The sequence below is a fragment of the Eubalaena glacialis genome, chromosome 17 (genome assembly GCF_028564815.1).
Source record: "Eubalaena glacialis isolate mEubGla1 chromosome 17, mEubGla1.1.hap2.+ XY, whole genome shotgun sequence".
NCBI classification, from domain to species: Eukaryota; Metazoa; Chordata; class Mammalia; order Artiodactyla; family Balaenidae; genus Eubalaena; species Eubalaena glacialis.
The window spans coordinates 15219635-15241767 of record NC_083732.1 but is presented as its reverse complement, the minus strand read 5'-3'; the positions used below and the strand labels follow the sequence as shown (position 1 = coordinate 15241767).

The 22133-nt window shown below is 40.2% G+C and overlaps 1 protein-coding gene across 5 annotated transcripts in view; it reads right to left on the bottom strand.

The window, feature by feature from the left end:
• Window positions 1-22133, bottom strand: part of SULF1 (sulfatase 1) — a 161107-nt gene that overhangs the window by 94033 nt on the left and 44941 nt on the right. Inside the window, exon 3 of one of the 5 annotated variants that reach the window (XM_061171315.1) lies at window positions 2050-2076. The exons of the other annotated variants lie outside the window; for them this stretch is intronic. The gene's annotated coding sequence lies outside the window, so the exon portion shown is untranslated. The remainder of the gene's footprint in view (window positions 1-2049; window positions 2077-22133) is intronic. 5 annotated transcript variants of the gene reach the window in all.

Genomic DNA, 22133 nt, shown 5'->3' with positions numbered 1-22133 from the left:
GATAAATTTTCATATTTCACATCTAGAGGAGGAATTTTCATACTTTCAAAAAATTTGCTTAAGATAGTTTATTATTGTCTTACCTAACTGCAGAATTTTATTGGGTAAAAAGATGGTAACAAAACAACCCCTCTGAAGGAATGCTGAGACATGTTTATTCATGAGAAAAACTTAATTACCTCTCTTCACCTGCAGACCTTTTCCCTTTTTTCCTTCTCACTCTTGCAAATGAGACTTCTGTTTCTGGTTGAAAATACAGATTCTGCCTTAACTTGAATAGCAAGGATTTTCTTAAAAAAACCTCCTGAAACCCAAGGTCTCTATGCTTTAAAGGAATTTTTTAAAAGGGCTTGTTCTTTTTTTTTTTTTTTAACACCTTTATTGGAGTATAATTGCTTTACAATGGTGTGTTAGTTTCTGCTTTATGACAAAGTGAATCAGCTATACATATACATATATCCCCATATCTCCTCCGTCTTGCATCTCCCTCCCACCCTCCCTATCCCACCCCTCTACGTGGTCACAAAGCACCAAGCTGGTCTCCCTGTGCTATGCAGCTGCTTCCCACTAGCTATCTATTTTACATTTGGTAGTGTATATATGTCCATGCCACTCTCACTTCGTCCCAGCTTACCCTTTCCCCTCCCCGTGTCCTCAAGTCCATTCTCTTAGGGGCACGACAGGAATAAAGAAAAAGGGTTTGTTCTTCATATATGTCTCAGTTACGCGTCAGTTATACACCTCAAATTAGGATTTTAGAAACTCAAAGTAATACATGAGTGACACACTATTCTTAGACTGGTGAGATTGACTCCATAACAATTACTAATGGTTACTCCGACGTTGCCATTAATAAACTAGCAAAGTTTAGGAGGAAAAAATATGAATGCACAAACAAAAATACCTTATTCAATTTGATTTATGTTTAGCTACCAGGAAATGGAAATTATTTGGGAAATGTGATTAGTGTAGATTGTGTTCTCCAAACTGTTGCATGACGTGGCACACAAAGAAAATAAAAATATCAATTATGCACAGCACGTTGGAGTAAGCAGATGAGGGGACTCTGGCCAGCCTGGCCCTTCCCAGCCATCCTGAACTGCGGACATGGGCATCTTGACACACCTGTCATCTCTTTGTGGCCCACTGCCAATGCAGAGGAACTACTAGGGTGTTGGGTTCTAGAGAATCGAATTGGGCTATGAGGTTTTTAAACTGATGTTGCTATTTTTTCCAAAAAATATGATGTAGAGATATTGAAAATAGAATATTAAAAAAATCAGAGCCTTAATTTCTATATTTGTATGTATTATGTACCGTGGTGTTTTTAGAGGAAAAAAAAAAAAAAAGTAGTCTGATTTGACCAATAAGAAGAATCAGTTGGACAACCAATCTAAATCTCCACTTCACAGAAGCACAGACTCATAGAAGTCATAGACTCATAAACTCATAGACTCATAAAGTCAAGGATGGACTTTACAAATCATCTTATTTAACTTATTTTAGAATTGAGGAAATGGAGGCCTCGAGTAATCAATGATACCTCAAGTAACCAAATGTATACTGTACAAAGATTTCGCATACCTTTTCTAATTGGGATCTTCCAGTAACCCTTGGCAGTACTCCCTATTTTTGTAGGGGTGGAACCAGATTCAGAGAGGCTAAGTGACTGACCCCAAATCGCTGTTTCTCAAGGCAGAGAAGGAACCCCTCATCTTGTACTCTCCTACTACATTACAGAACCTTCCATCATGATCACATTTGAGCTTTCCGTTGCACTTAATGCACAACTAAGTTAAGGCAGTTCCCTTCGAGTTCCATGAATATTTTCACTGAGGCCAGTTCTGTCTTAAGGGAGTTGCTCAAATGAGTAAATTGCATTTGTAGCATGAAGAAATGCCATCACCCCTACCGCACCCACATCCCTAAAATTTGTGAAACCTTCTCCAACTTTCTTCAGGGTTTTAAAGTGGTGACGCCCAGGAGAAGTTATGCCACTGAAGAAGGTATGGGAGGGTATACATCGGGTATATTTCCCTGGAAACTTACCATCGGTCTTTCACTTGTGGATTCTATCTGGCAAAACGAAACAGAAGGCATAATAAATATTTATCTAGAGTGGAGCTCTCGAATGTCATCCTATAGCAAGAACATGCACTCCTAACCATGGTCAGCAACACACACAAGTAGGCACAGAAACCTGGGTGGGAAACACCATCCCCAAGCCAAACAGCCTGTGCCTCTGTCCTGGCACGGAGACAGCTCCCTGAAACAGAAGTAGGCCCGCCAGAGCAGAAGGGCAGACAGACTTGGAAGTTCTGCTGTCTCACTTACGAGTCGTGTGATTCTGGAGAAGTCAACATCCTCTCTGAATCAGTAGTTTCTCGTTTCTAAAATGCAATAGCTCTGCCTTCCAAATGACTGAAAATTCGTGGAGCGCTTGATAAACACGAAATGACTTGTAAATATTAGGCACTCTAATATTTTGGTCTCTATTTACAGAAAATAATCTATGTCATTGTGTCAGGGGGAAAAGTGGCTTAGGGTCTTATCAGTGTCTCTGTCTTCATGGCACAGCTATCATTCCATGAGTGATAAATGGATCCGGAGCCCACATGGATCCCATTTCTCCATCTATTCTGGCACCATCCCCCCTCATCAGATAAGATCAGATCACTCATCCTGTCGATTTTGTCATCTAAATGTTTCTCAGTTCTGTTCCCCTTTCTCTATTTCTTTCTTCACTACCATAGTTTATGCCTTCTTCTTTTTTCCAGATCACTAACAGCTTCTAATGGTCTGTCTCCTACCTGCTTCCTCTTAAATTCATCTTCAACTCCCCTGGGGAACCAGAGCCATCTTCTTAGATGCTAGCCTAACCATGTCTCTTCCCTGTTCAAAATTCAACGTCTTCCCAAACATGGCTTTAGTGTTAAAAAGGCCTTCTAGATTCAAGCACCAGCATGGTATGTGCCCAACCAACTCCACTCCCACCAAAATGGTTGACCTCTTGTTTATTCACTAAGAAAATTCAGACATCAATGAGGCCTTCCTTGACCTCCCCTTGCCACTCACACACCGGGAATTCTATCACTGTCCCTCTAAAGCCCACCCAGAATTTAGCACACCACAGGGGCTTGGTAAATGTTTGTGGAATAAAAGAATGGATGTCTAGATGGTAATGTACTCCTTTACGAGTGCTTCTTCAACCTAAATGTAAAATATCTTAAAAAATGAATTGGCTGCCCCACCCTCTGGTATTTTCAAGCCTACCTAAGTATCTGATTAGCAATTGCCTGAGACAAGATCTTTTCATATCTGCATATCATAGTATAATATAAGAAAAATTAGGGCACGTCTTTTTCAAATAGCACATGATCTTTCATCTTTAAAAGCCTTTCCTTTTTCAGTGAGCTGCAATCTTTCTCTAAAAGATCATTTTCATTCAGTAGACTCAAAAAAAGAATGAAAAGCTGAATGCCTGACTTTACTCCCAATCCGTTTGAAAGCCATCACTTAGTTCTTAAGTTGTCCTTTCCGAGAACAAAGGCTCAGGTATTTGGATTCTGAAGCATTCCCATCAGCCTTCTGGCAAGTGAGGTGATAGCAAGGTGAGTGTGAGAGCAGAGGAAGGGATTCTCGGACACACGTGCCCCTGTTCTTTTCAAAGACAGCCCTGAACACTAGCCGGTATACAGCTGCAGGGCTCAGTCCTGGCTTATCTCACTTTGTTTTGGAAATAAACTGCAGGTTGCAAACAGAAAGAAGACTATAGCGTGGGAAGGCTTAGGCATGACAGGACTGTCTGTTTTTTCTCATTGCCTCATTTTTGCTCAGTGCTTTGTTTCCAACTTTCCATAGAAACCATTACTAACTATTCTTCCCTCACCTTCTAGAAAAGTGCTTTCAAAACTCACTAAACTTCCCGCCTACCTGGGGCAGACTCCTGAATATTCGAGAAAGGGGTTCTGGCCTTAGTGCATGAGCCTAGAAATCTCAAACCAAATTTCTAGACACTAAACACAGCAAATGGGTGTGGGACCTGAAGTTATTTAGTTTCTAGGGCTTGTATAGGAGATCAGGGGTGAGAAGCATGTGCCTGGAAAGAGTTCAATTGCTCAGAAAAAAAAAAAAAAGGGGCAAAACAAACGAAGAAATCAATATGCAAACAAACAAAACAAAAAGCAGGCTGATTACTTCTCCCCTCCTGCACCCCCTCCCCCAAAAGTCATTTTCTCAGGTTGTATAATATTTCAATTCCAGATGCACGGTTAAAAGAGCCCTGAAAGGACACAGCCTCCAAGGAATCTGAAAACCAACTAAAGAAGCGAGAAGTTGAAAGTCAAAAGTTGTCATCTTATATTGCACAAAGCACTACACACCACAGACTCTCATTTCAAACGTCAGAGGTTAGCCTCCATGCCTCTGACACGATGGCAGGCATGAAGCATTTCTGGAAGCTGCTTTGCCCTTTATGGGAAAAATGGGAAGCACATGATTTGACTGTCATGGAACAGTTTCGTATGAGGAAGACTCTTCTTGAATGAGTCACATTTCTGAGGTACCCCTAAGATGCCCACACCCATGCTGAGAGCAGAGCTAAGAATTTTTATATCTATATAATATGGTATACTCTTGGAGACCAGAAGCTGGATCAAGAAAATCTCTTAACAGAATTATACATATTTAATCATAGTTTCTGGCAACAGAAATCCATAAATAGGACATGGGTTGAGGTTATTAAGAAGAAATGTATGAAGCTACCAAGTGATTGATAACCTCAGGGGCTCAGGGAGAAGGAATTTTCAGCCAGGGTGCCAGCATTCATTCAACAAACCTCCAAAGCACCACCCTGCGTACCATGTGCTGTCGGGGATGCCCAGAAATCTGGGTATTTGCACCTGGTTCATGAGCTAATCTCCTTCCACCTGCAGAGAGAAAAGGAGAGGATGCGCTGAAAGTTCCAACTCAGCTTCGCTCTCTCCCAAGGGCACAGATGCTCTTACGGATGTGCCCAATGTGAGTCAGAGATGCTAAGAATAAAAGCTCACATTGATTGAGCCCACGGTAGGTGCCAAGAACAGTGCAGTAACAGCCCACAAAACTGAGGAGGCAGGACTATTTTCTCCATTTCAGCTGAAGGAACTGAGGTACAGACAGGTTAAACAGATTTTCCAACGTTACATGGCTAGTCGGGAGAACCATGTTGGGCAGGAACATGGTTTTCTACCATCTCACCAGACTTCCTGGCACTTTCCACTCTATGTCGTGTTTCTGTAGCTTATTCTTCTGAAATACTGGCATAAAAATTGGACAATACATCTGCCACACTGCTCTAAATGAATAGACTCTTATCTAGTGAATCAACATACCAAGCACCCCTAGGAGAAGGAAATATCTTCCAGTGTCTGGGATCTGGGGCTCCATCCTTAGTAATTTTGTTTGCCAAATGATTATCTTAAAATGCAACCCACTTTAGCCTGGAGAATGTGGCTAACGGGTTCCCGTCTGCCACTCCCCCAGGCCAAATGTACTGAGTAGTGGGGTGTCCTGCTTACCACAGACATTTATAAACATAAATAGCAGGCTGCAAAGAGAGTCTGAATGTCCTCTGATACGTCGTAGTAATGGTAGGACATCAGCTGTTTTTTAAAAAATTTACTTTATTGAAGTATAGTTGATTTATAATGCGTTAATTTCTGATGTACAGCAAAGTCATTCAGTTATACAAGTATATACATTCTTTTTCATATTCTTTCCCATCATGGTTTATCACAGGACATTGAATATATTTCCCTGTGCTATACAGTAGGACCTTGTTGTTTATCCATCCTATGTATACTAGTTTGCATCTGCTAACCCCAAACTCCCAATCATTTCCTCCCCCACTCTCCTCTCCCTTGGCAACCACAAGTCTGTTCTCTACATCTGTCTGTCTGATTCTGTTTCATAGATAAGTTCATTTGTGTCATATTTTAGATTCCTACATGTAAGCGGTATCATATGATATTTGTCTTTCTCTGTCTGACTTACTTCACTTAGTATGATAATCTCTAGGTCCATCCATGTTGCTGCAAATGGCATTATTTTATTCTTTTTTCATGGCTGAATAATATTCCATTTATACATGTATCACGTCTTCTTTATCCACTTACCTGTAAATGGGCATTTAGGTTGTTTCCAGACATCCACTACTTTTAATTTAAATTGCAAGTGACACTCAGGATCCTGGAGTTTATACAAAGTTTGGAAAAAATGAATTTCTGTAGCACATCTGATGAAAGGGAACAACATTCACTTTCTGATCCTCTAAACACTGTTTGAATCGGAACTAGATGATGCCTTCTTAGGAGCTGCAAGATGAATTTATGCACGTAAGCACAGGCGTGGGGCTTCGTGGCTCCCACAAACAAGCTGCTTGTGCTCAACACCAAACAAAACCAGAAGGATGAGATGGAGGAGAGATGATGTGTGCAAAACACCTGGGCATAAATAGTATACAAAATCATATCATGATCAAGTCCAATCAATGGAGGTTTCCAGCATCTAGGTAATTTTCACCATCAAGTGTGGGGTGCTAGTGATGGCAGACAGGGCTCTCGTGGTTTCCCCTTGGACAAGGGTGGTTGCGTTGTTCTCTGACAGTTGGCATGTGGTTTACCAATTGGAACCTTCATCTTATCTAAGCCAGTTTCACGGATTTTATATTAGAAGTATATAAGGCTAGAGCTTTACTTCATATGTCATGGCGCCAGAGGGGCTATTTGCCTTTTTCGTATCCAGCAACTGCCCTCTATTTTTGTAAATGGCTCTGATTTTTGGCTTTGGGGGAATCATTTCTCCCCCCTTGCTATCCCATGGACTTTTAGGAATATTCACACCTCCCGCCCCTCCCCCCATTATGAAATGCATTCTTTTTCCCTCTCCTCAGCAAGAGTGATTGTTTCAAAGACTAAGTGTTGGCCAAAGCCAAGTCATTCAGAGCTGGTGAGACTCACTTCAGAAGCTATGCTGTTTGAGCTGAGCACTGTCATCCACTGACTTAAGACTGTGAGGATGAAAAGTTGGAGTGGCAGCAGCCACATTGTAAACATGAGGGCATACACATGTCTAAACATAGAGCTCTCTGCAGCAGGCAGAGCCAAGAGAGGTATGGAAGGAAAAAGAGTAGGAGACTTTAACTGAGCTCCAGTACAGCTCCAGCTGCAGTGAGCAGTGGTCCCTGGAATTATCATTTGTAAGCCAAAACACTCTTGTTGCCTAAACCAATTTGAGCTGATTCTTTTTCTATTTCAACCCGAAGTATTCTAAATTACATACACACACACACACACAAAATGTAAAACTTTAACTTAAAAAACAGCTTGCTTTTATGATTCAAACAACCCTTATGAATCCTACTATTATTTCACTTCCAATCAGCACATTCCTATCTGAATTATTTAAAATTTTTTCGCTTAAGAATTAATTATGAATGGTGACTTTTGTGTTTAGGACAATTTAAAGATACAGTTCTTGTTAAATATGTATGACATTGATTGTATCAATGTACCATTCATTTCACAGGACTGGGAAATTTGTAATCTCGCCAACCTCCTCAAATTGCCTGTGAGTACTACTATCTTGTCTCATTTCTCTGAAGTCTCAAAAGAGTGGGGAAATAAAGTCTTAGAATCCATTCATTTGTCAAGGAAATGCAGTCCATGACATATGGAAGATCAAGCTGATTTCATCAAAGTTGAAGGTTGAACTGGTAATAAAACAGATATAAGTAAAAGGAATGTAATATTACTGCTTTTCTGGCAATTGTTCTTATGGATTATAAAACCTCAAATGACTGGTGATGCTTCTAGAAATATATCCCTATTCTTCACAGCTGGTATTTCCAAGTGCACTAGATTCTTGTTTCTTATGGCATACAAAGAATTCCCTTAAAAACTGAGTTAACAGTAAGTCACCCATGTTACTTACTGTTGACCATGCACGATTTAGCACGAAAATTGACCATGCACAATTTAGCGAAAAGGTCATTGTGTATCTCTTAATTTAGGAGTTTCTCAAAGATCCGTTTGGCTCTAAAGATGTAATATGATATTACAGACATTTAAACAAAGCATGTGTTAATGCTTCCTGAATTTTTCAATTTTCATTTGGCCCTTGGAGATTGCCTATTTAATTAGTAGCTACTTCCTGCATGAACTGCAAAGTAAGTGAACCTAAGCATTCAATAATGTGAAACATACATCATCAAGTATATTCAGTCTCAAGGTGAACTTGGATCATGTAGCTCTCACTAAAGTCATTAACAGAAGATCTTCCTAAACCACTGATAGCTTCCTTATCATTTCCATTCCATGTCACGGTTTTTGTCATTATCATAACCACTAAGAATAAAACTCCCTTAAGCTGGGAAAAATAGTCGACTTTACAGCTGAACCTTGCAAATATTTCTCTTGGTCCGTTGTTTGCCTTTCAACTTTGTTTATGGAGTTTTCAGCTATTCACAACCAGCCTTTGATTTTAATATCACAACAGTGCCAGATTAGGGGTAAAAATAACCACATTCTTTCCAACTTGTTTGGTTTTGGAACAAATGGCCCATGGGCTTTTAGAGTTAGGTTTTACCACTCTCCACAGCCCAATACGACCCTGGCCTCCCTGGGATTGTAGGTATCCGTGATCAGGTTTTTTAACAGCTTTTGCATAAAAGCAAGCACATAGAAGACTCTATTAGAAACAGTAAGAGTCAAATAATTGTTCTTAATCACTTGGTCAGTCAAGGTTCTAATCTGTGATTTTCTTATATTAGTACATTCAGATTAATCAATATTCACATCGAAATTTTATTTGTATTCACAATTATTCTAATTAGTAATAAATCTATGATATCTAAGGGTCAAGCGGGTAGTCGCCTACTTTTCCTCTTGCATTCTTTTTCCATTTTCTTACTGTAGAATGCATTTAAAGACCATACAATGCATTCTCTTCTTTCAGAGGGTAGTGAAAGCACTAGTTCCTTTCTGTGTATGAGCTGACTTTTCTAACAGTTAATAGTATCTGCTGTTGTTTTGGAAAAAAAGGAGCTAGTGACCTGTTTTTCACAAGGCTAATGAATCTGTTCTATGCATATTGCTGTCCAGTGTTTTGGTTTTGTTTTGTTCTTTAAGAATTGAAGATTTTTTTCTCCCTAAAAATTGAAAATTCCTTTAAGGTTCAATGAAGCTTAAAGCTTTTCATGGGTCTGTTTTGAAACACTTATTTTAAGACATAGAATGACTCGTTTCCTTGCAAGACCCTTGGGCAAAAAAAAAAAAACAAAAAAAAACACTTTTAAATAAAAGATATAACGTTTGAGGTTCTATGATGACCAGAAGAACAATTTCGTCATCTAAATGGATATGTTGCTTCATCTAAGGGCTTGTGTCTCAATGTTCTTGAATGGAGAGTGGTGACTGCATTAATACTCTTGCTTCCTATCCCCTAACTTGTGTTCCTCTTGGAGTGTCAGTACAGCTAAAAATTATCCTACTGTACATCATCAGTGGGCAAGTGAGTCTCAGGTTTTCAGCTGAGACTGCCATTAAGGACGTGAATTCCTGAACTTGGTAGCAAAGCATTCCCTCCAAAGAGGGTGGTGGTGTATTTAATCAGCTTAGCCTCTCTTGCCTATGGTGACCCTAAACTGTGGAGCCAACGCATAAGCAGAAACAAAGAAAAAAGCCGTCTTGGGAATTACAAAGAAAGAGAAAAAGAAATAAAAAGTATTATAAAGTGTCTACATTTAAAAAATGATTCCAGGATAGAAAATACTTCTAAGATGATGTTAAGATCTAGAGTCCCAGTAGGGACCTCTCTGTCACAATACAATTGACTTTTCAGCTTCCATATTAATTACTGTAATCACAACTCCAAAGCAGCCAAATGTATTGACTCAGAAAGACTTTTTTAGGGGTTATAATCTACACAAGTTTGGGGGGAAAATAACATGATCTTAAAAAATGAGGAATCACTTTTTTCTCCACCAGTAGAAGGGAACACTCAGTGGGTCGGGATGGAGACAGAGGAGGCTGGTGGCGGCTTGGCTGAAAATTTGCCGTGAGAACAAAAACTACCTTGGGAGTTTACTGTGGGCAGAGTGCCCTACTGGTGGGGAAAAGGGAAATTAAAAAGGAATACTATTATTAAGGAGATAACTATATTTTTGGAAGCTCTTCATTCATACATATATGCAAACCTGAAGATAAAATAGCCTTTTAAAGATCAACACTTATAAAGCAACACGGACAGTCTAAGGAGAGCATGGAAGTGAGCTGGGCCTGGTCGTCGAGAAGTTAGTTTCAAGTGGTATTTGGACAGCGTGGTGAGTGAGAACCCAGGCTCAGGGAGACCTGAATTTAAGTCCCAAATCTGCTTCTTGCTCCCTGAGCTTCCATGGGCAAATTACTTACCTTTTCTTAGTTTTCTCTTTTGTAAAGTGGAATAAGAATCACGCCTATTACCTCCTCCCGTTCTTGTGGGGATTGAAGAGCTGGCAAGAGCGCGGAAATGCTAGCATCCTCCTGGCACACAGGAGGCCCTCAACATGTCCTTTCCCTTTTTCTCACTCCACCCCTTCTCAGAACTTCCTTATGCAGGATCCCAATAGCTCCAACCACTTTGGAAAGGACAGTTGTCTGATTTGATATGTTGGTCAAAAGGCATAGAAAGTGTTAATTTAGGTGTGGGTCAATGCCAGTATTGAGGGTTAGTTAGATTTTCCTCTTTCTAAAATAAAGGAACCAGACTACATGTCCATAAACAACCTATGACCCTTGACTGAACCCTAGAAAGAGGTACAGACAGTTTCAGGCCTGTGTTGAAGGCTGGCTGCTGCACACTATCAGTTTATTAATGGTACTGTTGGATGATCTGGGTTTGTTTTTCTGCTTCAGGGCAAGACCAACAGAGAGATTTCCTAAATGATGAAATAAAAAATGAAAAACAGTTTAGCAGTTGTTTTGAGAGGTTCTCCATGGATTTCATAGCTTTTCCTCTACTCAAGTAACCAGATGAATCATGGTTGTTTTGACTGTGATTTCATGAATGAGAAGTCAGGGTGGAATACGCATAACCTTGTGATAATAAGCAAGTTTTGGTTTTCCAGAGACTTCAATTTTCTCATTTGTAATAAGGGGTGGTGGAGATATTGAATTATCTCTAAGGCTTATTTTAGCAAAGAATCTCTAAGAATAACAGACCGAGCCTTCCCAGTGGTTCACTAAGTCTCAGATTCTGCATAGACTGTAGTTCTGGCCATTGATAGGTATCCAATAAATATTTGTCAAATAAACAAAGGAATATGGAGAGTAGTCCTAAACATGCCTACTTTTTCTGTCTGCTCAAAGTGCTTGATGGCTGAGTGTCTTGATGAGCCTTAGATTCCGACACAGTCCTACACTTGATGTCAGCAGTAGGGCAAGAGGATGACCAGTTGCTAGTCAAGCAAGATTCCTCAAACTCTAGTTTTCCTGGGACAGATGGAGGGCAGATTGCCTGCTGCATTCATAACTCTCTGAATGTATTTACTGCTTTTATTTCATCTCTCTGTTGGTCTTGCACTGAAGCCGAAAACATGAACACCAAATGCTATCATTAATAACCTGATAATGTGTGGCAGCCAGCCTCCAACACAGTCCCCCATGATTCTCACCTCCTGGGAGTCACCTTTGTGTAACTTAGTAGGGCTGACCCAGGTAACTAACAGCATATTGCAGATATGATGGAGTATGACTTCTGAGGCCAGGTCATAGAAGTCATTGCTGCTCTGCCTCGTTGTCTTAGATCACCTGCTCTGGGGAAAGCAGGCCGCAATGGTGTGAAGACACTCAAGCAGCTCCATGGAGAGAGGTCCACTTGGCAAGGAACTGAAACCTGTTAACGGCCAGCACCCATGTGCCAGCCATGGAAGTGAGCCAGCTTAGAAGAGGACCCTCTGACCCCAGTCAATCCCTCAGATGACTGCAGGCCTGGGTAAGGTCTTGGACTGCAGTGTAATGAATGACTCTGAACCAGAACTTCCCACAAGTTCCTGACCCCAAGAAATTATATGAGATAATAAATGGCGATTGCTATTTTTAAGCAACAAAGATTCAGGGTCATTTTTAATGCAACAATAGATAACTAATCTAATAGGATTCTAAAGAAGGTTGATTTCATGAGTGACTGAAGTCACCTTTCAGTTTCGTAGTGAGAGTTAGTGTTAACTGTTAATAATTCATGAGAATAAGGAGTACAGGTGTCCTGAAAGTTTAACAGCTCTATCAGTGATGGTTCAAAGGAATTTTCTAATGGCTTTTTCATAAGATCCTTACTTCTTTTTCCCTTTCTTACGTACAAGCACTCTTTTCCGATCTATCACAGTGGTTTATAATAAGCATGAGTTTGGGGACTGACAAGCTGGGTTTTGATTTGGGCTCTGCCGTGTGTTAGCTAAGAGAACTTGCACAAGTTAAAACTTTCTGGACTGAAGCTTCCTCATCAATAAAGATGATGTAATAGTACCCACCTCATGGATATTGTGAGGGTTAAATAACCTAATATATGTGAAGTTCTTAGGACAATAGCTAGTACACAGTAAGCTCCCTGTAAGTTACCATTTTTGTTACCAGTTTATTTTCACAACTTAAACATATTACCCCTCTCATAGTTTCTACTTCTTTTTACCATGATCCCCGCCTTCCCCAGCGAGACTACGTCTCACCAGTACTGATATCCCAAAGCCATGCGTGGTGATCTCATTTCATCCCTACCCCCAGACCTAAATGACACCCTACCTCAGGTGACATTGATATGACTCTGTCTTCTAAGAGTTGTATATCTGAAAGTTGGAGTTTTCAAAGAAAAATTTTAGGTAACCAAATATTCCACTTTTCTAGGCAGAGTTTACCAGTATATAATTAAAGAAAACCAAGTATTGCAAGAAAAAAACATCAAGAGTTGCCTCAATCTCAAAGTACAATCCTAAATTGACCCATCTTTTGAGAATCAGATCTAACTTTTTCACTGACTTCTTCCGTATGAGAGAAGAAATTAGAATTCGCTCCTGTCTATAAGATTTTTCATTCTTTTTCCTATTTGAGTAGTGGTGGGAGAATTATGAAATCCAACCAATCACGACAACTGTCCCAACTCACAGGAATTGTTGAATTGGGGATTTAGGGTGGCTCAGAAAATTAGCATATTTATACAGTCTGCCAATTCTATTTGAATTCAGTGGTGGGGGAAAGAGAAGAGGAGAACAGCAGGTGGTTTCATCAAAATCTCCCGGAAACTCTGAACTCCTCATTTTTAAGGTTAGGAGGCAACGTGCCAAAGGTCACGTGGGGCAAAGGGCAAGAAGACTGAAAGGGATTAGAAGAAGATAGAGACTGTGGTTTTGGACATAAAAAGAGTTACTGGGAAAGCAAGAAACTGGTGGACAGATCACATTTTATTGTTTGGCTTAAATTATTTAGCGAAACTAGCCTTCTTCTAGTTTAGTGCATTATCCTGGGGGTGGGGAGGGTGTAGGGAATCAAACTATTTACACATTCCCTCTTTCTCATCTCCCTCATCTTTGTCTCTCTCTGCCCCACCCCAGTGAAACACATACGGATTTTGTTATCCAAGCATCATTTTCAACATGCATTTTTCCTGCAATTCTACAGAAAGAAAAATACACACACACACACGCACACACACGCGCGCGCACACACACGTGTCCACACACACACGTGTTCACACTATATGGATAGGAACCACATGATGAGAATCTCATTCATTTTTAAGCCTTTAAATCTGTATGGATAATGGTTGTTTATTTTTCATTTAATCTATCTATCCAGCTTTCTGTCTATCCTCTATTTACTTAGGGACATGTGGAAAAATACATCCTTTGGAGACACCTGCAATTCTGGTTTCTGCGTAACTGGTATTTTAAGTAAACCAAAACGCTGTGCCTGCCTAGTCCCTAAGCTGCCCAGGAATCTCCTGCTGACACCGGCCACCCTCTGGCTTGGGGCATCTGGAATGACATCTTTGGACCTTTCCGCAGAGCCCTTTGTCCTTCTGACCTCTGGTTCTTTCCTCTTGCTCTGCTGGTCATTCGCCTTGTCTTTTCACTTGCCCCCAGTGACATGGCTATTGTAAGGTTTTTGTAGTATTTTGGTTCCTACTGCAAGGCCTTCTATGGAACAATATGCTGGCTAGCGGGTTGTTTCCCCTGTTTGCAAACTGGACGGGAACTCTCAAGACCATCCCCACTCAAGCTGCCAGCTGAAGCCAAACAAGAACCATTCACACTGACATTTTATTGTTTGTATCTCTAGAGTGTTTAAAGTACTTTTGGATTATTCCTATCTTTCAGACACTTACAAGAGATGGTTATTTTGATTTTTTTTTTCCTATCTTTCTCATGAAGCAAATCCCATAACTTGAGTGGAACTCACGTAACCTCGCTCTACAAGCTTCAGCAAACAAGTATTTTGAAACAGAAGCATTTTAAAATATTGACTAATAAAAAAATCATTTTAACAGACTGACTAATAAAATAAAATTTAAGAAAAGACAGGTTGATCTTTGGGAACAAAAGTCCGTAAGTTTAAATTCTTCTTTGCATGAAAACACAGCCAATAGCTCAGGGAGGAAGCCCTTTCTGATTAAAGGCTATTGAAGGAGAGCTCTCTGCCGGGATGTTAACTGCACTTCTAATACGAGGAAAGGGATTTTGTTGCACTCAGAACACCTGGTTGATGAAAAAGTTACTGGGAAATATTTCGTGCCACGGTCCTGAGCATCCTTAAGCTGGCGAGTGTGGGCAGAAGTCTGGCATTTGGTTGTGTTAGCAATTTGTACTTACAAACTTTACAGTTCTTGGGAGGATCTGGCCAATTTTCATTATGAACTTCCTTTTTTAAAATTTATTTTATTGAAGTATAGATAATTTACATCGTATTAATTTCTGCTGTACAGCAAAGTGATTCAGTTTTATATATATACATATTCTTTTTCATATTCTTTTCCATTATGGTTTATCACAGGATATTGAATGTAGTTCCCTGTTCTCTACAGTACAACCTTGTTGTTTACATTATTAACTTCTAATCATTTTTCTGAAATATATTCTAACAAACAATAGAGCTGGAGTTATCAGCCACTGAAGAGTTTTAAGATATATGTACCAAGAGCTAAAGACCACTCATTACCCCTGTAAAGATGCAGTTTCTCGCAATCACACTGGCAGAGAGCTCCAGCTCACACCAGGCAGTCTTAGGGTCATCTTAGAATGTAAGTTTCTGAGAACAGAGCCCACGGGTCACACCCAACATCACATCCTGACAATATCCTGCACATGTAAGGTATGCATTGACATTTATCAAATGAATGAATAATTGAGATTTGCCATTTCAAGGGAAGTCCACAAAATCCTCTTCACATAGTATCAGCCGCCTGGGAAACTCATTGCAATTTATAATTGCTATTTACAGTAAAGTATAAGCAAGATCCTAATTTATTAAAAACCCTCTACTTAACGTTCTTTCCCCATATGAATATTTCTTTCTCCCTACCTGATTTCCTAGAAGAGTGCAAGGAAGGTTTCTTCTGCTTTACTGATGTTTAAAACAAGTCACCTCGTGTCATCCTTGCCCTGACTCACCGCAGGCAAAGACATGACTCATAAACACAAAAAGGAAAATTACTCCGGGGAACTTCTACCTGGCCATCTTTCTTGATTCCACTCCAAAAAAAAACAGGATTTGTTTCCACTACAAAATGGAACTTACAACGGGATTAACAGTCAAGTGACTTAGTCCCACTGAGCACTTTCTGAGTATCTGTGGGCTCAGATTTGTACAGAATCTGACCAAGGTGCCACTCCTGACTTCCAGGAAATTTTTTTTCAAATATGCCTATGGCATGAAGAATGGAATATGGCTTAATGATGAAAATATAAAAATTTGATCATCTCCCCTGAGCCATCACCAGGATAAACACTATTACTTTTACAGGCATAAAATCGTATAGATGTCATCAAAATAAATTCACATCTGAATAATCTTTTGTTAAAGTAGGGAGAAAATGCAAAACCATAAAAGGGGGTAATAAAGCCACCGCTATACATATAAAGCACTATTCACCGCCCTTCGGAGATTTCAGCTTTTTCTCCCAGCAAAGATACTTGGTTTATCATTGCCAGAAAGCAAGCCTAGACCATCTATGCTTAAATTGGATTCCTTCTTCTGTGCTTCTATTGTTTGGCACCTTTCTAAGGACTTTCTTGTTTATTTCACTGTAAATCAAGAAGCAGCAAGTTATGGGGCAACTTGATGGTTTCTGGCAGAGGAAAGGGAAAAAATTCATTGTGGCAAAATGTCACTTTTTATGAAATGTAATGATTTATCCAGGTTCATGGGTAACTACGTTGTCTTTGAATAATATAATTCTGGAAAACTGAATGCAAATTTGGGTGTATCTTCTGACTGTTATGTTAAAATCTTTCTTAAAGTCTGCCAGCTCACCTGCCAGCTTGCCTGCAGCTCTCTCTCCCTCTTCCTCCTTAAATTTGTGTGCTTTCTTATTTCTCATCATATGAAAAATTTCAGCTCGTATTACTAGATTACATAGCCTACTACTTCCACAGATTGACCCCAGGACATTCCTCCTCATTTCCAAGTGATTTTAGCTTCTGCTTCACTCTCACCCTCCCCACTATGACACTGTCTGAATTCTTGGAAATTTCAAAGTTCGTGATGTGAGCTTACCAGCTCCATAGCCTCTACCTTTCTGGACCACCTCTCCTCTTACCCTAGCTACTCCCGGGGCCGATCTAGTCAATCCCCAGCCCTTAGCAGTACCGGGCTAGTACTGTCACCTTCTTGTCGTCTCAGTTTCATGCCTCCTGCCCTCCGACGTGTCTTGTCTTTCCACGTTGCCAACCCCAGCAATTCTCGACCCGGAGGGGCTTTTCAGTCCTTTGATCCGACCACTCTTTGACCAGCCCTTCCTCCCTTGACATCCTCACCCCCCTCCTAACTAGGTCAAGGTCATTTTACACAGTCATTATAATGAGTCTTTGCAAATACTCTCCACCCACTTCCTTCTCCATCACTTCACCATCCTTGCTTGGCGCACCAAAACCCTAGTGAAATCCAACTCCCTGCCTGCTCCTCATTTGTACCTGTGCAAATAAACATGCCTAGAAAAAAAACGTGTCGCCCTGAACAGTCCCAAGTGCAGCCAGGCAACGACCCTTGCTCTCCCTCGTCCAGGTGCTCTTCCATTCTCTGAGATGCCCTTCCAGTCATCTCCCCTCTCCTCACACCCTCAGCGCTCCTCCTCCTTCACTCGAGCAGATCACCTCGGTTCGAACTTCACTCAAGAAATGGGAGCAACTGGAAGAGAACTTCCACAGGCTTCCCCCCACCCCAGTCCCCGAGTCTGCTCACCTACCAGCCTCTGCACCCCAATATCCTGCTTTCTCATCTATTCGAGTCGATGAATTATCTGTGCTCTCACTGTCTGAAGCCAGTTCGACACCTGCGTACTAGCTTCTACTTCTTCTTCTCTCCTCTTCAAAAAATCTTAGCGCCAGCAACGCTACCCTCTTTTGTTCAGATCATTCTTCCTCCCCAAATTACATCTTTCCCATAAGCATAGAAACATGCTGTTATTTCTTCCATCTTTTAAAAAACCTTCTTGTCTCTCATCAACTGCTGCCCCACATTCCTTTGCTCCGCTTGCAGCAAAGTCCTTGGGAGCGTTGCCATATTTCTGGCTTAGTTTTGCTTCCCCCGTTCTCTCTTACGCCTACTACAGTCAGGCTTTCTCTCCCTCTGCTTCACCAGAGTTGCTCTCAGACTTGTCCCCAGTGACCGCCAAGGAGATCAACCCAACGATCAGCTCTCAGTCCTCATCATGTTGGACCTGCCATATATAGTTATTCACTCTCCTCCCTGAAACACGGTCTTCATTCAGTTTCTAGGAAACCAGAAACTCCTCTACCCTTTTTCTTTTCCCATTTCACTGGGTTCCTCCTCATTATCTTCTGTTAATCCGTCCTCTTCTCTTTGACCTCTTAAAGTTGGAGTACCACAGAGGCAGAGGCTAGTCTTTTCTTCTTTCCTCTGCCTGTACTCACATCTTTGTTGATATGACGCTAATGACTTCCAAATGCAAACCTCTATTCCCAAATACAGACTCATAAACCCAACCACCAGCTGACTCAATGATACCTCCACTTGGAGGTCTAACAGACACTTTGAACTTGATTTCCATAACTGAACTCCTGATCTTCCTCCCCAGAACTCTTCCAACTGTAGCCTTTCTCATTTCAATTAATGACAACTCTATCCTTTCAGTGGCTTTGGCCAAAACTTTTGAAGCATCCTTGATTCTTTTCTTCCCCACCCCTCCCAATACCACATTCAATAAGTCAGGCAATACTGTTAACTCTGGCTTCCAACATAGCTAGCATCTGACTACTTTTTACTACTTCCACTGCTATCACCATATCGGAAGCACTCTTCTCTCTTTCAGTAGCCTTGTAATCAGTCTCTCCTTACCTTTGCCATCTATAGTCTACTTCAACATGACAGATAGAGAGAGGCTTTTAAAATAGAAATGAGAATGTACTATCCTTTTGTACAAAATCATGCAATGGCTTCCCTTTCATCCAGGGAAATAGCCAAAAGCCTTCTCATGGTTCACAGGTCAGGTGCTGGTCTATTGTGACTGATTTGACCTCATTTTCTACCACTCTTCCATTTCCTCACTCTGTTGCCATCATCATGGTCTCACTGTGGTTCCTCTAATGTGTACGGATCTTGGGACTTTGCTGTAGCTCTTCTCTCTGTCTGGAATTCTCTTCCTCAAGATATCTGGTTGCTACTTCCTCACTACTTTCAAGTCTTGTTCCAATCTTACATCTCAATGACACTTTCCTTGTGAACCTTCCTTAACATTGCAACCTACACTGATTTCTAATTTTTGCTCGACTTCTCTTTTATTTCATAGTACTCACTACTTTCTAATATACTATATATATTTGACCTATGTATTATGTTTTGTTTTATTTTGTCTTCTGCCACTAAAATGTAAGATCCACAAATGTCAGGCTCTCAATACTTCGCTCACCGAGAATTAAATGATGCATAAGTGAAGGAAGGAACAAAAGAAAAAGTGAATTAACCTGGTCTCACTGAGCTATTTATTTGAAAACCCTTTTGCTGAGACTTCAAAAGAAATTCTTTCCCTAAAGTGTTATGCCTGACAGTAAGAGCCTGTTATAGAGTCTGACTGGTTTCCCGGTTAGAATGGGTTCCAAGTAGCTGAGAAATTCTCCCTCACCTTCTACTAAAACAAGGTATAACTGTGCCTCAGCTGCTAGGACACACTCTGGGGACATTATAATAAGAGCTTTTTGGAAGACGGAACTAGGTGAGTGGCCTCATTTTAGGGTCTGATATAAAATCAAAACTCAGAGCAGGTTCATCGAAAGCCTGGCCAAGTTTCCTGTAAGCCTGGCTCACAGGGAAAGAGAAACTAAGCTGATACATCATTTCAAATGGAAACTATGCAAAATTCAGTGGCTTTATGTGGTTTCAACCCCAAACCAGGTGGAACCTGAGGCTTTGGCAAAGGTTCACTTTAAATTCTTAACTGGGGAATGTAAATCAAGGGGGGAGGGAATGTTGGAGAAAAACAAACTGAAAGAAAACCTTCAGTTCTGAACAGTCCTGGAACCACAAACGTAAATCACTGCTCTGTAAACGTCATCTCACTCAGGCTTTAAACAAGTACGATCATTATTTTGAAAAAATTTCCCTCAACAATGAACCAGCTTTTGTTATCTTATATTAGAGTTTCGGGGCTCCTTCACACTCATGTGGAGATCAAATTATTATTTCCATCTGCTAGGTTGTGTAATCAAAGCATCAAGATGAAAAGGTGAGTTGCCGAAGGTAACTGGAAGAATGAACCAACGTCGCATTCACAGCTGAGTTCCTGGGCCTACAAAGCTGCTGCCTGTCATTGAAGGGAATCAGAGATATAGTCAAAAAGAAACAAAAGGAAATTTTAAGAATCCCGTGCATCAAATGTGATTAAGTATTAAAAGGCTGTGGTTTTGATAATAGCAATATTGTATGAACCCTGAGTTGACCTATACAGTAGGAATAACTTATCAGTAATGTGGATTGTACACATGAATGTGTGTGTGGTGTATGTGTGTGTGTGTGTTTAGGACTGGAATAATTCTGAATTTTAGGGACCCTTTAAATAGTTAGGTAAAAGTATCTAATTATAGGAAATTTCCCGTGTCCAGAGATTTTAAGCATCATAGATTTTTAAAAGACTTCCACAAATCCTATATTCTTCCAGATACAGGTATTTCTTATATACAACCGCTTGTACAGGTGTTGTATTAAGGTTTCAGAGAGAAATCTTTAACAAGAAAACGCAGGACTTCTTTTCTGCCCAATTTGTGCAGTTGACCGTAATTCTTCATTTATAAGTCTACTTTTTGATCACAGAAAGAAAGCTAGATAGACATCTGAAAGACCAACTCAATGTATCTTGCTATGTGAATGAAAAGCCATCACAGTCTATGGCCATCAGAGACTAAGGTAAATGAAACTATAGTCTGGATATTTATAATCCTGGTATATACTTAGAGGCAGAAATCCCTGAAGGTACATAACTGCATTTGCCAACTTCATGAATGTTAAAAACAGCCACCACTAATTTTAATTCTAGAATAACTTGTCATGAGTGTCCTATAGGTACCTGAAAATGTGTGATTCCTATTTCTGGATACTGGCGTGTCACAGCTATAAGGAACCTTAAGTCATCTTAATGTAAGACTAGTTTACCCTAGCATTGATCTCTAGCTTATATGAACTCAGTTTGATAGATTTTTCTCTATTGCTTAAAAAAGCACATGTTACAGAAGCACTTATATATTTACATCAATGTCTCAACTAAATACAGAGACCCTAAATATTGTGGATCAGTTTAACAATAGCCATTCATTCTTTCATTCAATAGTATTTACTGCGCCTGCTATGTGCTAGGCATTGAATGAGACCCTCTTACTGCCTTGAAAGATCTTATTGACTAGTAAGGAGAAAAGAAAAAAAACAAAAAACAAAGTTTGAATACAAATATGGTGGGACTCCTATTTCCAGGCAAGATGGAGCAACTGGTATCACACTAATCCCTCTGCTGTAAACAGCCAGAAAACAAAGTATATGAAGCAACCATCTCAGACACTGGACAATAGGCTGTGATCTGTGAGAGAAGGGACACAAGTGAAGTATGTCCCACTAGAGACACTTTTCTGGACTATGGTACAAAGAGGGGGACTTTTGTACATGAAGAAATCTTTGAAAAATTTCCAAATGTGTTAAAAAATGTAAACCCACAGATCCAAAAAGCTCAACTAATCAAAAGCATGATAAATACAATGTGATGAATACCGTAACAGAAATACACAAATGTAAACCTATGATAAATTTCAAATACATAATTTTCCTTGATCAATTTCTGCATACATTTTTCTCCTTCCTTCTGCACATCCACTTGGAGTATTCATCAACTCGTCCACTATCCTCTTACCAAGTGTCAAGATGATTGGAACATGTGGTGATGAGAAGGCGTGGAAGCAGAAGTAGACAATGAAAGCGTAGAATGAAAATATAGAGAAATTCTCTTCTATTCCCTCTTTGTTGTCCACAGCCTTCTTATTCACTAAATATTTTCTTCTCTTATTTTCTATTCATGCATTACAATTAATTTACCCCAGTACTTACTGTTTAAAGCCCCCAGGCTCTCATATCCTCAACTCTCTCACTAGGCTTCTTCCATCAATGGTCCTTATGTTCATTTTGCCCCATCCATCGACCTACCTTTTAAGTGCCTCATGGTGAAATCCCATCTTCTTTCCCTCCCTCAAGCCTTTTCATCTCTCCTAAATCCTTTACTTCCTGGTTCTGAAATTTATGTATCATTAGAATTTCAGGCCTGAATATTTCATCAGCGTTGGTTCACAAGAGAAGGAGGAATCTTTACTCTTTTTGCAAGGGCTGGGGAAGCAGTTAGGGGATGATAAGCATAGACGA